Source organism: Chiloscyllium punctatum, chromosome X (genome assembly GCF_047496795.1).
Source record: "Chiloscyllium punctatum isolate Juve2018m chromosome X, sChiPun1.3, whole genome shotgun sequence".
In the NCBI taxonomy this organism is placed as follows: domain Eukaryota; kingdom Metazoa; phylum Chordata; class Chondrichthyes; order Orectolobiformes; family Hemiscylliidae; genus Chiloscyllium; species Chiloscyllium punctatum.
Window position 1 is genome coordinate 18327452 of NC_092791.1, and position 14793 is coordinate 18342244.

Here is a 14793-nt window from a genome sequence, read left to right on the forward strand (position 1 = left end):
GGTGTGTGTGTGGGGGGGGAGTGAGGTGTGTGTGTGTGGGGGGGAGTGAGGTGTGTGTGTGTGGCGGGGAGTGAGGTGTGTGTGTGTGGGGGGGAGTGAGGTGTGTGTGTGGGGGGGGAGTGAGGTGTGTGTGAGGGGGTGAAGTGAGGTGTGTGTGTGGGGGGGAGTGAGGTGTGTGTGAGGGGGTGAAGTGAGGTGTGTGTGAGGGGGTGAAGTGAGGTGTGTGTGAGGGGGTGAAGTGAGGTGTGTGTGTGAGGGGGAGTGAGGTGTGTGTGTTGGGGGGTAGTGAGGTGTATGTTGGGCAGGGGGAGTGAGGTGTGTGTGTGTGTGTGGGGGGGAGTGAGGTGTGTGTGAGGGGGTGAAGTGAGGTGTGTGTGAGGGGGTGAAGTGAGGTGTGTGTGAGGGGGAGTGAGGTGTGTGTGTTGGGGGGGAGTGAGGTGTGTGTTGGTCAGGGGGAGTGAGGTGTGTGTGTGTGTGGGGGGGGGGAGTGAGGTGTGTGTGTTGGGGGGGAGTGAGGTGTGTGTGTGTTGGGCAGGGGGAGTGAGGTGTGTGTGTGGGGGGGGGAGTGAGGTGTGTGTGTGGGGGGGGGGAGTGAGGTGTGTGTGTGGGGGGGGAGTGAGGTGTGTGTATGGGGGGGGGAGTGAGGTGTGTGTGTGGGGGGGGAGTGAGGTGTGTGTGTGGGGGGGGGAAGTGAGGTGTGTGTGTTGGGGGGGGAGTGAGGTGTGTGTGTGGGGGGGGAGTGAGGTGTGTGTGTGGGGGGGGAGTGAGGTGTGTGTGTGTGGGGGGGAGTGAGGTGTGTGTGTGGGGGGGAGTGAGGTGTGTGTGTGTGGGGGGGAGTGAGGTGTGTGTGTGGGGGGGAGTGAGGTGTGTGTGAGGGGGTGAAGTGAGGTGTGTGTTGGGCAGGGGGAGTGAGGTGTGTGTGTGTGTAGGGGGGGAGTGAGGTGTGTGTGTGGGGGGGATGAGGTGTGTGTGTGGGGGGGGGAGTGAGGTGCGTGTGTGGGGGGGGAGTGAGGTGTGTGTGTGTGGGGGGGAGTGAGGTGTGTGTGTGGGGGGGATGAGGTGTGTGTGTGTGGGGGGGATGAGGTGTGTGTGTGTGGGTGGGGAGTGAGGTGTGTGTGTTGGGGGGGAGTGAGGTATCTGTTGGGCAGGGGGAGTGAGGTGTGTGTGTGTGGGGGGAGGAGTGAGGTGTGTGTGTGGGGGGGGGGAGTGAGGTGTGTGTGTTGGGGGGGAGTGAGGTGTGTGTGTGGGGGGGGAGTGAGGTGTGTGTGTTGGGGGGATGAGGTGTGTGTGTGTGGGTGGGGAGTGAGGTGTGTGTGTGTGTGGGGGGGAGTGAGGTGTGTGTGTTGGGCAGGGGGAGTGAGGTGTGTGTTGGGCAGGGGGAGTGAGGTGTGTGTGTTGGGCAGGGGGAGTGAGGTGTGTGTTGGGCAGGGGGAGTGAGGGGTGTGTGTGTGTGGGGTGGGAGTGAGGTGTGTGTGTTGGGGGGGAGTGAGGTGTGTGTGTTGGGCAGGGGGAGTGAGGTGTGTGTTGGGCAGGGGGAGTGAGGTGTGTGTGTGTGGGGGGGAGTGAGGTATGTGTGTGTGGGGGGGAGTGAGGTGTGTGTGTGGGGGGGGAGTGAGGTGTGTGTGAGGGGGTGAAGTGAGGTGTGTGTGAGGGGGTGAAGTGAGGTGTGTGTGAGGGGGTGAAGTGAGGTGTGTGTTGGGCAGGGGGAGTGAGGTGTGTGTGTGGGGGGGGGAGTGAGGTGTGTGTGTGTGGGGGGGAGTGAGGTGTGTGTGTGGGGGGGAGTGAGGTGTGTGTGTGTGGGGGAGTGAGGTGTGTGTGAGGGGGTGAAGTGAGGTGTGTGTGAGGGGGTGAAGTGAGGTGTGTGTGAGGGGGTGAAGTGAGGTGTGTGTTGGGCAGGGGGGAGTGAGGTGTGTGTGTGGGGGGGGGAGTGAGGTGTGTGTGGGGGGGGGGAGTGAGGTGTGTGTGGGGGGGGGAGTGAGGTGTGTGTGTTGGGGGGGAGTGAGGTGTGTGTGTGTTGGGCAGGTGGAGTGAGGTGTGTGTGTGTGGGGGGGAGTGAGGTGTGTGTGAGGTGTGTGTGAGGGGGGTGAAGTGAGGTGTGTGTGAGGGGGAGTGAGGTGTGTGTGTTGGGGGGGAGTGAGGTGTGTGTTGGGCAGGGGGAGTGAGGTGTGTGTGTGTGTAGGGGGGGAGTGAGGTGTGTGTGTGGGGGGGGGAGTGAGGTGCGTGTGTGGGGGGGGAGTGAGGTGTGTGTGTGTGGGGGGGAGTGAGGTGTGTGTGTGGGGGGGTAGTGAGGTGTGTGTGTTGGGGGGATGAGGTGTGTGTGTGTGGGTGGGGAGTGAGGTGTGTGTGTTGGGGGGGAGTGAGGTATCTGTTGGGCAGGGGGAGTGAGGTGTGTGTGTGGGGGGGAGTGAGGTGTGTGTTGGACAGGGGGAGTGAGGTGTGTGTGTGGGGGGGGGGAGTGAGGTGTGTGTGTTGGGGGGGAGTGAGGTGTGTGTGTTGGGGGGGAGTGAGGTGTGTGTGTTGGGCAGGGGGAGTGAGGTGTGTGTGTGTGGGGGGGAGTGAGGGGGGAGTGAGGTATGTGTGTGTGGGGGGAAGTGAGGTGTGTGTGTGGGGGGGAGTGAGGTGTGTGTGTGTGGGGGGGAGTGAGGTGTGTGTGTGGGGGGGAGTGAGGTGTGTGTGAGGGGGGGGAGTGAGGTGTGTGTGTGGGGGGGAGTGAGGTGTGTGTGTGTGGGGGGGAGCGAGGTGTGTGTGTGTGGGGGGGAGTGAGGTGTGTGTGTGGGGGGGAGTGAGGTGTGTGTGTGGGGGGGAGTGAGGTGTGTGTGTGGGGGGGAGTGAGGTGTGTGTGTGGGGGGGAGTGAGGTGTGTGTGTGGGGGGGAGTGAGGTGTGTGTGTGGGGGGGAGTGAGGTGTGTGTGTGTGGGGGGGAGCGAGGTGTGTGTGTGTGGGGGAGTGAGGTGTGTGTGTGTGGGGGGGAGTGAGGTGTGTGTGAGGGGGTGAAGTGAGGTGTGTGTGAGGGGGTGAAGTGAGGTGTGTGTGAGGGGGAGTGAGGTGTGTGTGTTGGGGGGGAGTGAGGTGTGTGTGAGGGGGAGTGAGGTGTGTGTGTTGGGCAGGGGGAGTGAGGTGTGTGTTGGGGGGGGGGAGTGAGGTGTGTGTGGGGGGGGAGTGAGGTGTGTGTGTGGGGGGGGAGTGAGGTGTGTGTGTGGGGGGGAGTGAGGTGTGTGTGTGTGGGGGGGAGTGAGGTGTGTGTGTGTGGGGGAGTGAGGTGTGTGTGTGTGGGGGGGAGTGAGGTGTGTGTGAGGGGGTGAAGTGAGGTGTGTGTGAGGGGGTGAAGTGAGGTGTGTGTGAGGGGGAGTGAGGTGTGTGTGTGTGGGGGGGAGTGAGGTGTGTGTGTGTTGGGGGGGAGTGAGGTGTGTGTGTGTGGGGGAGTGAGGTGTGTGTGAGGGGGTGAAGTGAGGTGTGTGTGTGGGGGGGAGTGAGGTGTGTGTGAGGGGGTGAAGTGAGGTGTGTGTGAGGGGGTGAAGTGAGGTGTGTGTGTGGGGGGGGAGTGAGGTGTGTGTGTGGGGGGGGGAGTGAGGTGTGTGTGGGGGGGGGAAGTGAGGTGTGTGTGTGGGGGGGGGAGTGAGGTGTGTGTGGGGGGGGGAGTGAGGTGTGTGTTGGGGGGGAGTGAGGTGTGTGTTGGGCGGGGGAGTGAGGTGTGTGTTGGGCGGGGGAGTGAGGTGTGTGTGGGGGGGAGTGAGGTGTGTGTGGGGGGGGGGGAGTGAGGTGTGTGTTGGGCGGGGGAGTGAGGTGTGTGTTGGGCGGGGGAGTGAGGTGTGTGTGGGGGGGGAGTGAGGTGTGTGGGGGGGGGAGTGAGGGGTGTGTGTTGGGGGGGGGGAGTGAGGTGTGTGTTGGGCAGGGGGAGTGAGGTGTGTGTTGGGCAGGGGGAGTGAGGTGTGTGTCATGGTGCGGGGGGTGGGGAGTGAGGCCCACAGCCCATGGGGAAGTGCAGGCCACTCTGCGCCCATGATGTCCCCATCACTTGGGCGGTTGCTGCTGGGGTCCGATGTTAACTCCCTGTAAAGAGAATGTCTATCGAACTGACTCACTCACTCACCAGTAACACCTCATTTTTTACCTGCTTGACTTCTGATCTGCTTGAATATGAATCATGCACATTAAACAGGCTCTGAATATGCTCTGTGAATCTGTCCTTCATATACCTGGTATTCCTTAATCCATGCTTGTACAGAATCCCCAGTCCCATGTGCCCTAATGTGTCATCCTCAGACAGCATGGAAAGAGACCCTTCAGTCCAGCCTGTCCATGCTGACCATCATCCCCAAACTAATCTACACCCACCTGCCTGCTCCTGGCCCATATCCCTCCGATCCCTTCCTGTTCTGGTCCTTATCCACATATATTTTAAACATTGTGACTGTTCCCGCATCCACCCCTTCCTCAGGAAATTCATTCCACACACAAAACACTCTCTGTGTAAAAAAATGGCCCGTTGTGTCTTTTTTTTTCAAACCGATCTCGTGTCTGCTTGAAATTGTACCCTCGAGTTAGCGAGTTTTGAGATGATTTGTAGCTCAGGTTGAGGTTTCGGATCTTCCGGGTTTTGAAATCCCCTATCCTAGTGAAAAGACACCTGTCTGTCCCCCTCACGATTTTATAAACCTCGAAAACCCTCCAGTTAACAAATGTTCAGGCTATGCAGCCTTTCTTTAGAAGTCATTCCTTCTGGCCCCAGCACCATCCTGGGAAATCTCTTCCCCGCCCTCTGCAGCTTGCTAATATCCTTCCTGTCGGCTCCCTGGCATGGTTCAACAAAATGCCCCTCAACACTGGCATCTCAGTTGAAGTGACGTCTGAGCGTGTCTTTCTGACTGCTATCCCACAATCCTCGACTGATGCCGAGCTCTGGTTGTCTCCTTTCAAAAGGGTGAAGAACAAACTGTGGTATTTTGAGTTCGCTACCTCAGAAACCGTCTCGGCCACTTGCAAGAACCTACAGGACGTGTTGGAGATCGAAGTGAGTGAGTCCACATCCAGCACTGCTCCCTGGGGAAAGGGTTCAGGGTGGGAGAAAGAAGGGCACACTGGCACGAGAGGGCAAACTGGCAGACCTCAAAGGCTTTCAATTCTTCGCTCTATCGTCCTACTGTGTTGCGCTGACTGGCAGCTTCCTGTCTGGGCTTCAGAGCGGCCTGGTACAAATGGGCATCAGGTTGCCCGTTGACTGGTCACAAACATGGTGGGAGCTATAGCTGTTTGTACTTGCAACTGGAGCTCGACAATTAGCGTGCCCCTTCATGACAGACTTTCGAACTGGCTCCTGCCAGTCCTGGGAGCGTGGATGGTTTGAAGTTGTGCAGATCTGCCACAAGTTGTACCAATTCGGCCATGGCCACCATCTGTGCCAGTCCACAGGTCAGTGAAGGTGGCAACACAGGTAGATGAGGGAGTTAAAATCGAGGCCTAGGTTGGCTAGACTGGGTTTGTGTTCACTGGAACACAGGAGGTTGAGGGGCGAACTGATCGAAGTTGATAAGATTGTGAACGGCATGGATAGAGTGAAATGGAGGCTTTTTCCCAGGGTGGAGGGATCAGTTACTAAGGGACACAGGTTCAAGGTACGGGGTGGGGGGGGTTTTAAAAGAACTGTGTGAGGCAAGTTTTTCACACAAAGGCTGGCGAATGCCTGGAGTGTGTTGCCAGGGAAGATGGTGGAAGCAGACACAATAACAGCATGCAGGAAGCACCTGGACAAATACATGAATAGGAAGGGAATAGAGGGATATGGATCCTGTAAAGGAAGGCAGTTTTAGTACAGAAGGGCAACATGTGTCAGTGCAGGTTTGGAGGGCCAAAGGGCCTATTCCTGTGCTGTTCTGTTCTTTGTAACAAAGTGCTTCAGGTGAGAAGTGGGAAGTTGGAATTTGGTGAGCATCTCCCCTTCCTCTGTCGAGGCCTGTGACCTTTCTGGTCCAGAGATGTGTACCTGACCTTTTTGGTTTTGCTTGTTGCAGTGCTGTGGGACCCTCTTGGACTTGAGCACCCTGTCCCTGGAGGGAATCGCCATCCTCAACATTCCCAGCATGCACGGCGGCTCCAACCTGTGGGGCGAAAACAAGAAAGAAAACAAGGCCTTGCTGAACAAAACGTACGCAGCGATAACCGACTCCGAGGCCCTCAAGTCGTGCATGCAAGGTTGGTAACCGTGGCAACCTGAGCCCAAGAGAAGGCAGAGATGGAGAGTTCACAGCCATCGAGGGAGTTCTCCAACTCTGTGGTTAAACCGCTCAAGGGATCCGACAGTGTCGATACAAAGGAATGGTTTCTTTGGGCAGGGGAGTCAAGGGTGAGGGGACATCATCTTCAAATGACACCGGGCCTGTTCAGGAGAGAGACCAGGACATAACCTCCCCAGACACAGGCTCATGGAAATCTGCAGCTCCCTCCCTCTCGAAGCTCGAGACACTAGCAGGTCTCGGAGCTTTCAAGGCTGAGAAGAATTGAATTATTTTTGGTCAGACAAGGTGTTTGCAAGAAAGGTGGCTGATGGAGTGGAGGTGCTGAGGAGGTGTGCTCTCCCTGACTCGCATACTAGGCCCGACTCACCTGCCTCAGTTCAGCCATTTCTGGTGGCAGTTAAGAGTCAAAGAACAGTACAGCACAGGGACAGGCCCTTTGGCCCATCAAGACTGTGCTGACATATGACTCCTTCCTGAACTAAACCCCTTTCACCTCCACGCAGTCCCTAGCCTTCTATTCCCTGCCTGGTCATGAATCTGTCCAGATACCTCGTAAACATTGTGAATGGATTCATCTCCGCCATCTTCCCCTGGCAGCACATTCCAGGCACTGACCACCCTCTGTGTGCAAACAAACTGCCTATCACATCTCCTTTAAACTTACTCCCTTTTACCTTAAACCTCTGTCCCCTACCCTGGGAAAAAGACTCTGACTATTCATTCTATCCAGGCCTCTCATCACTTAGTAAACTTCTAATAGGTTGCCCCTCATCCTGCAACATTCAAGTAAAAACATTCCAAGTTTGTCCAATAGCTAATGCCCTTCAAAGCAGGCAACATGCTGGTACCATCTCTGTACCATCTCCAAAGCCTCCACATCCTTCTGGTCGTGTGGTGACACAATATTCCAAATGTGGTCTAACTGAAGTTCTATACAGCTGCAACATGACTTGCCAAATTTTATGCTCTATGGCTCAACTGATGAAGGCAAGCATTCCATTTGCTTTCCTGGCGTCCTTAGCTACTTGGATTGACACTTTCAGGGAACTGTGGACCTCTACACCTAGACCTCTCTGTATGTTGATATTGCTGAGGGTTCTGCCATTTACTGTATACTTCCCTCCTGCATTCAATCTCCCAAAATGCATCACCTCGCATTTGTCTGGATTAAACTCCATCAGCTACTTCTCCCCCCAAGTCTCCTGCTGCACCATCTGGCAATCTTCCTCAGTATCCCTGATGTTTGGGTTGCCTGCAAACTGACTAATCAGGCCACCTACACTTTCCTCCAAATCATTATATCTATTACAAACAACAGGGGTCTCAGCACTGATCCCTGCAGAACGCCACTCGTCACAGAGCTCCAGTCTGAAAAACACTCCTCCATAGCTACTCTCTGTCTTCTACGACTAAGCCAGTTCTGAATCCATTTAGTTCTGAATCCATTTTATCAACTCACCACAGATCCATGTGACTTCACCATGATGGGGCTTGCTGAAGTCCATATAGACAGCATCCACCACCCTGGCCTCATCAATTATCTCTGCCACTCCCCCCCCCAATCCCATCGGGTCCTACCCTAATGTTTTTTAAAACACCCAACAACTCCTCCTTTTTTCATAACAACATTCCCAAGAGTAATCAACACACCCCTCTCTCGACTCACCGTCCAGAGGTCCTGCTCCTTTGTAAATACTGATAACAAAGTATTTGTTGAGACCTCCGTCACTACCCTCCAGTTACATTCCTCGTTTGTCCTTGCGTTTCTCGGTCTACCCTCTTGCCCCCTTATACATGTACGAAACACCTTGGGATTATCTTTAATCTTGGATGCCGAAGATATTTCATGGCCCCTTTTTAGCACTTTATAACTCCTCATATTCTTCCAGGGCTGTGTTCTGTCCTCGGGTTCCTAAACCTTACATCTGCCTTTTCTATTCTGGTTGACTCAGCTCACAATTTCTCTTGTCATCCGAGCTTCCTGAATCGTGCCATCCTTATCCTTCATTTTCACGGGAAGAGACTGTGTCCTGAACTCTAACCAACTGGGTCTCACAAGATTCCCACATGTCAGATGTGGATTTACCCTCAAACAGCCACCCTCCCCTATCGACTGCCTAATACAGTCATAGCTTGCCTTCCCCCAGTGTAGTAATTCCAATTGTGGAGTACTCTTCTCCTTATCCATAAGTTAAAACTTACTGAATTATGGTGTTCCTCTCCATAGAACAGTAAACAGATGCCACCAACTATTGCTGGTACCATGTTCACCATTAGACTAGCCTTCACTGCTACACTTATCATTGAACTGAACGTCTCCGCAGCCAGTTGGGTGGGACTCGAACCCATGTTCCCAGAGACATTAGCCCCAGGTCCTAGCTTGGACTTAAAGCCACAACATGACTCTGACCTCTAGAGCAGAGAGAGAGACCCCAGTCTGGAATGTGGAGAGAGATCTTTGGCGACTGTGTACACGTGTCCGAGTTCAGACAGGGACTTCACCTGACAGTGGAGCAGCTAAACCCAGTGACCTCTGGCTGGATCCCAATGTACAGGAGCGGGATTGGTTCCAAGCTGGTCCCTTGCTTTCTGTCTCAGAGGATGCAAGTGAACCACTGCTGGCAACCAACTCATGGAGATTAAGGGTCTGCATCTCTACATTCACCTAGCCACCCTCACAAAGCAGTCCACAACTACTCTGTTCCCCGTTCCCTTAGATTCCCTTCCGTCCGGAACCAGATGTCCTCCCCACCAGCTGCTGCTCCCAAAAACCATCCAATCTGCGATAAAATTAATGCAGCACTACTTTTTTCAAATGTACTTGTAGGACGTGGGAGTCACTGGCTGGGCCCAGCATTTATTGCCCCGTCCCTAGTTGCCCCCCCTTGAGAAGGTGGGGGTGAGCTGCCTTCTTGAATCGCTGCAGTCCATGTGCTGTGGGTTGACCCACAATGCCCTGAGGGAGGGAATTCCAGGATTCTGACCAACGACACTGAGAGGAACAGCGATATATTTCCAAGTCAGGATGGTGAGGGGCTTGGAGGGGAACTTGCAGGGGGTGGTGTTCCATGTATCTGCTGCCCTTGTCCTTCTAGATGGAAGTGGTCGTGGGTTTGGAAGGTGCTGTCTGAGGATCTTTGGTGAGTTACTGCAGGGCATCTTGTAGATGGGACACACTGCTGTTACTGAGGTCGGCGTGGGGGGGGAGGGAGTGGGTGTGATGTTGCTTTGTCCTGGGAGTTGCTTGAGTGTTGCGTGTGATTAGAGGTCACAGGTCATGGCACATGCCCAAACCTCTCACTGATGACCCTCCGGGATTGCCTCTGCCAAAGATGGATGAGTATTCCCCAGCTATGCTACACACATAGTCCCCACCAGGATTAGGCCTCGGTGTCGTTGGAGGCAGAGGTGTGAGGCTTTCTGGGAAGGGATCCTTGTGAGAGATGACTGTTGTATTCCTCCTGGCAGAGTTGAGTGATAAGCTGCTGGAAGTGGTCGGCCTGGAAGGAGCGATTGAAATGGGGCGATTTACGCAGGCCTGAAGAGTGCTGGGAAACGATTGGCTCAATGCTCTGACATCATCATCAGGTGAGAGTGGACGCTCGGGAATGAGAGCGCTGTGCGGGCCAATAGCGCACGGGCCCACACTCCCCGGTCGCTGCATTGATGCAGGCAGCTCACATTTGCCCTTGTGTGTGTGTCCTCTCTCTCTCTGTAGGACAAAGCAGCTGCTGCCAATGCAGATTGAGGAGAGCCATGGCTCCAGCCACCGTGTACAGTAAGTCACAGTTCACCACATCGACCTTCTCAAGGAGAGGCATCCATCTTGGATATTCGAAAATACATCCTGACCAGACCAAAGCACAATCACACTGGGCAGGTCACCAGGCATCGAGAGACTGGCAGGGACAGGAATATGAGAGACTGGCAAGGGGGGGAGATGGGCACACGGTGGGGGGGGACACGGGGGGGAGATGGGGACACGGGGGGGAGATGGGAACACGGGGGGGAGATGGGAACACGGGGGGAGATGGGGACATGGGGGGGGGATGGGGACACGGGGGGAGATGGGCACACGGGGGGAGAGATGGGGACACGGTGGGGGGGGGTAGATGGGCACGGGGGGGAGATGGGGACACGGTGGTGGGGGGGGGAGATGGGGACACGGGGGGAGATGAGCACACGGGGGAGATGGGGACATGGGGGGGTGATGGGCACACGGGGGGTAGATGGGGACACGGGGGGGGAGATGGGGACACGGTGGGGGGGGGGTAATGGGGACACGGTGGGTGGGGGGGTAATGGGGACACGGGGGGGGGGGGGGTAATGGGGACACGGGGGGGGGAGATGGGGATGGGGAGAGATGGGGACTGAGGGGGTAGATGGGACACGGGGGGGGTGTGTGGACATGGAGGGGGAGATGGGACATGGGGGGGGGAGATGGGGATGGGGAGAGATGGGGACATGAGGGGGTAGATGGGGGACACGGAGGGGGAGATGGGGACACGGGGGGGGGGGGGGGGGGAGATGGGGACACGGTGGGGGGGGGGAGATGGGCACACGGGGGGAGAGATGGGGACACGGTGGGGGGGGGTAGATGGGCACGGGGGGGGAGATGGGCACACGGGGGGAGAGATGGGGGAACGGTGGGGGGGGGGTAGATGGGCACGGGGGGGAGATGGGGACACGGGGGGAGATGGGGACACGGCGGGGGGAGATGGGGACACGGGGGGGGGAGATGGGGACACGGGGGGAGATGGGGACACGGCGGGGGGAGATGGGGACACGGGGGGGGGAGATGGGGAGATGGGGACATGGGGAGAGATGGGGACACGGGGGGGGGAGATGGGGACACAGGGGGGTGGGGTGGGGACATGGGGGGGGGGGGGGGGGGGGTGGAGTTCGGGACAGTGGGAAGCCAGGGATATTTTGAGCGTGGGACTGAGTGCTGTCATCTCATCTCACAGCGCCCCGTCCTCCTGAGATTGTGTCAGCCTGTGTTCTCAATTGCCCAGTGAGGGAGAAGTGACCTCTCCTGGCTGAGCAATGGTCAGAGCAGGAGGATATCCCTGAGCTCCCCAGGCCTGCTCCCAAACTGCTCCCATTCCTGTGTATCCCTGCATATCCCTGCCTCCCCTGATCACCTCCTCACAGAGCCTGGTTTCTCAGGATGACCCTCCCACAGAGTGTCGAACCTCTGAGCCATACGATTTTCCTCCTCTCTGTCTTGAGTGGGGAGCCCCTGATGTTGAAAGAGCAGCCCTCTGTTGTAGATTCTCCCACAGGAGTATTGATTACCCCGTCCCTAATTGCCCCCTTGAGAAGGTGGGGGGGGTGAGCTGCCGTCCATGTGTTGTGCGGGACTTCTGCTTTGCACAGGATTGACTGAAATGTCAATTGACTCATTGGTGTGTTTTGTGTGACTCCCCCCCCAGATTCAGATATCCCACAAAAACCAGTCGCCGATGCTGATGGGTCCATCCACCAAATCGGCAGGTACCAAGAAATGAGCTGAACCTGACCAGCCTTGCAGTGCCTGGCTCCCTGAGGCAATCCGAGCTCCTCATTGGGTTGGATCCTTCCGTTTCCCAGATCCTTTCACTCCATTCTCCTCAAAGACATGAGACTCTTCAGTTTCTCTCAGTCGGACTGTCTGTTTAGCCAGACCCCTTTTGACACACAGATTTCTTCAGGTCCACATCAGATCACTTCCATCTGCCTGATTTCACTCTCCAAATACTGGTGTTTCACACACTCACTCACTCACACAGACACACACATACACACGCACGCATACACACGTGTACACTCACACACGTGCACACACACAGGCACACACACGTGTACTCACAGACACACACACGCATGCAGACACACACATGTACATGCACACACAGACACACGCGCACACACATGTGCACAAGCACACACACGTGCACACACACAGGCACACTGACACACTGACACATACACACGCACATGCACACACGCACACACTGACACATACATACACATGTGCACACGCACACGTGCACACACACACGTGCACACACACAGACACACACTGACACAGATACATGCGCACACGCACATGCACTCACACACACACACTCTCACACTGACATACATTCACATGCGCACATGCACACACACACGCACATTGACACATACATGCACACACGCACACTGACACGCGCACGCACACGCACACATGCTAACAAATACATACACGTTGACACACACTGACGCGCGCACACTGACAGATACACACACACACTTTAGCATGCGAGTGTCGATCTTTCAGCCCGTGCAACTCCCCAGTTTGTCAGAATCACGACATTACTCCAACACTACAATATGACACTTGGACTGACATTGAGAAATGTCTGGTGTACCTTTTGTGGAATGAACCATGGCTTTGCATGCATTCGGGGACAATCAATGCGTCACGTTCGTTGCAAATTTCCATTCGCCGGAGAGGCACGTGATCTTTCCGAAGGTACACCCTCCGCTGTGCCAGGAGGACTTAAATCCAACTTTTTCTTTGAAGGGGGATTACTGAAACACCCACCAGCCAACTGACAATGACGCAGTCTCATTGTCAGGCTCTATCGGGGACATGGCTGGGTCTCCCATTAAACAAACAGCGTTTTCCACATTCAGCTATCTCAACTGCTCAGAAAAAAAGGATTGCTTGTAATATTCATACCAGCTCGCCACCCAGGAGGCCATTGAGTGCTTCAGTATTTAATCATGTGACCCCCGTCAGTGAGATTCTAGCGAATTCTGAAGGGTTTGCCTAATGGGTGCAGAACAGACTGAATGAGAAATCAGTCACTGGAAAGCTTTGCTGTTATTTTTTTGCTCAAATTCTGCATTCACAGCTCGCAAATGACACGGATCAGCAACGCCAAGGGGGAGAGAGCATGATGGGATTGGGGAACTGAACCAGCTCACAGAGTGGGGGTGCATGTGGAAGGTAACTTGTCCCATCAGAGTGTAAGGTCATGGAGAGGCGAATGTTTGGGAGGCTGTATCTCCAGAAAAAGGTCAGCACTGCTTTATGTCAGTGGGAGGAAAGAGGGAAGGAGCTGGATCATGGGCAGGCTAATTTTGGGAATGACATGGGCTTTGGGTGACAGCTTCACTTTTGTCGTAATGTTATTGGGAATAATCATATGGAAAATGGACAGGTTGGTAAGTCTCTGAAGGGCCAATGGCCAAGTCATATTGAGGGTGCCCTGATTCCAACGCAGCCTGCAGTAGGGTGCGGGATTCCTTCACAGTCCTCGCTGTCTGACTTTCCTCAAAGGTACGGGCCATGAGACCAAGTTAGATAGTGGACATGTGGGTGCAAGGAGGAAGGGTGCTGATCCAGACTGGCACAGAGGAGAGATTCAGAACATTGGCACCTCCTGCCCACCTTGGCCCCAGCCTGAGACCCTCTGCACGCTGCCAGGTTGGTCGAGCTGTGGGTAGAAGCTGGTTGCATTTGCTCTCTGTCTGTCGAGGTGCATGGATGTCAGGGGTGTAAACATATTGCATAATCCCCTCTTCTGTTGACACATTTTGTATTTAATAAGAGAAATAAATGCTTCCAGTTTAGCAACTGATTTTGGTCACTTCCCTGTTTCATTGTTAGATTCGATTCCCTACAGTGTGGAAACAGGCCCTTCGGCCCAACAAGTCCACACCGACCCTCCGAAGCGCGACCCACCCATACCCCTACCCCTTTACCTAACACTACGGGCAATTTAGCATGGCCCAATTCACCTGACCTGCACATTTTTGGACTGTGGGAGGAAACTGGAGCACCCGGAGGAAACCCACGCAGACACAGGAAGAATGTGCAAACTCCACACAGTCAGTCGCCTGAGTCGGGAACTGGCGCTGTGAGGCAGCAGTGCTAACCACTGTGCCACCGTGCCGCCCCAAATCTTCTGATTTGAGTCAGCTCATCCCCAAATATCTCGTGGTACATACCATCCTTGCATGCAAACGCTCACACACTGCACACTCACATACACACTCACTCACTCACACACAACACACAAATACACACACACACTCTTTCATACACACAAATACACACACACACTCACACTCTCTCTCACACACATAAACACACACACTACACACACTCACACACAAATACACACACTACACACTCTCTCACACACAAACACACCACACACACACTTTCACACACAACACACAAATACACACACACACTACACATACATGCACACACTCATACACTTCACACACACTGTCACACACACGCACAAATACACACACACACTCTCTCACACGCACACAAATACACACACTAACACAAAAATACACACACATACACACACACTCTCATACACAATAACACAAATTCACACACACACTAACACACACACCCAAACACAAAAATACATACACACACATATACACATACCCTCTCACACATACACTAACACACAAATACCCACACACTCTCTCACACACAATAACACACAAATACTTATATACACACAATCTCACAAATTCACACACACTAACACACAAATACA

General features: G+C 54.9%; 1 pseudogene; it reads left to right on the forward strand.

The window, feature by feature from the left end:
* The first annotated feature begins 4809 nt into the window (after nt 1–4809).
* On the forward strand, nt 4810–13845 carry LOC140471148 (diacylglycerol kinase gamma-like; annotated as a pseudogene).
* The last annotated feature ends 948 nt before the right edge of the window (nt 13846–14793 follow it).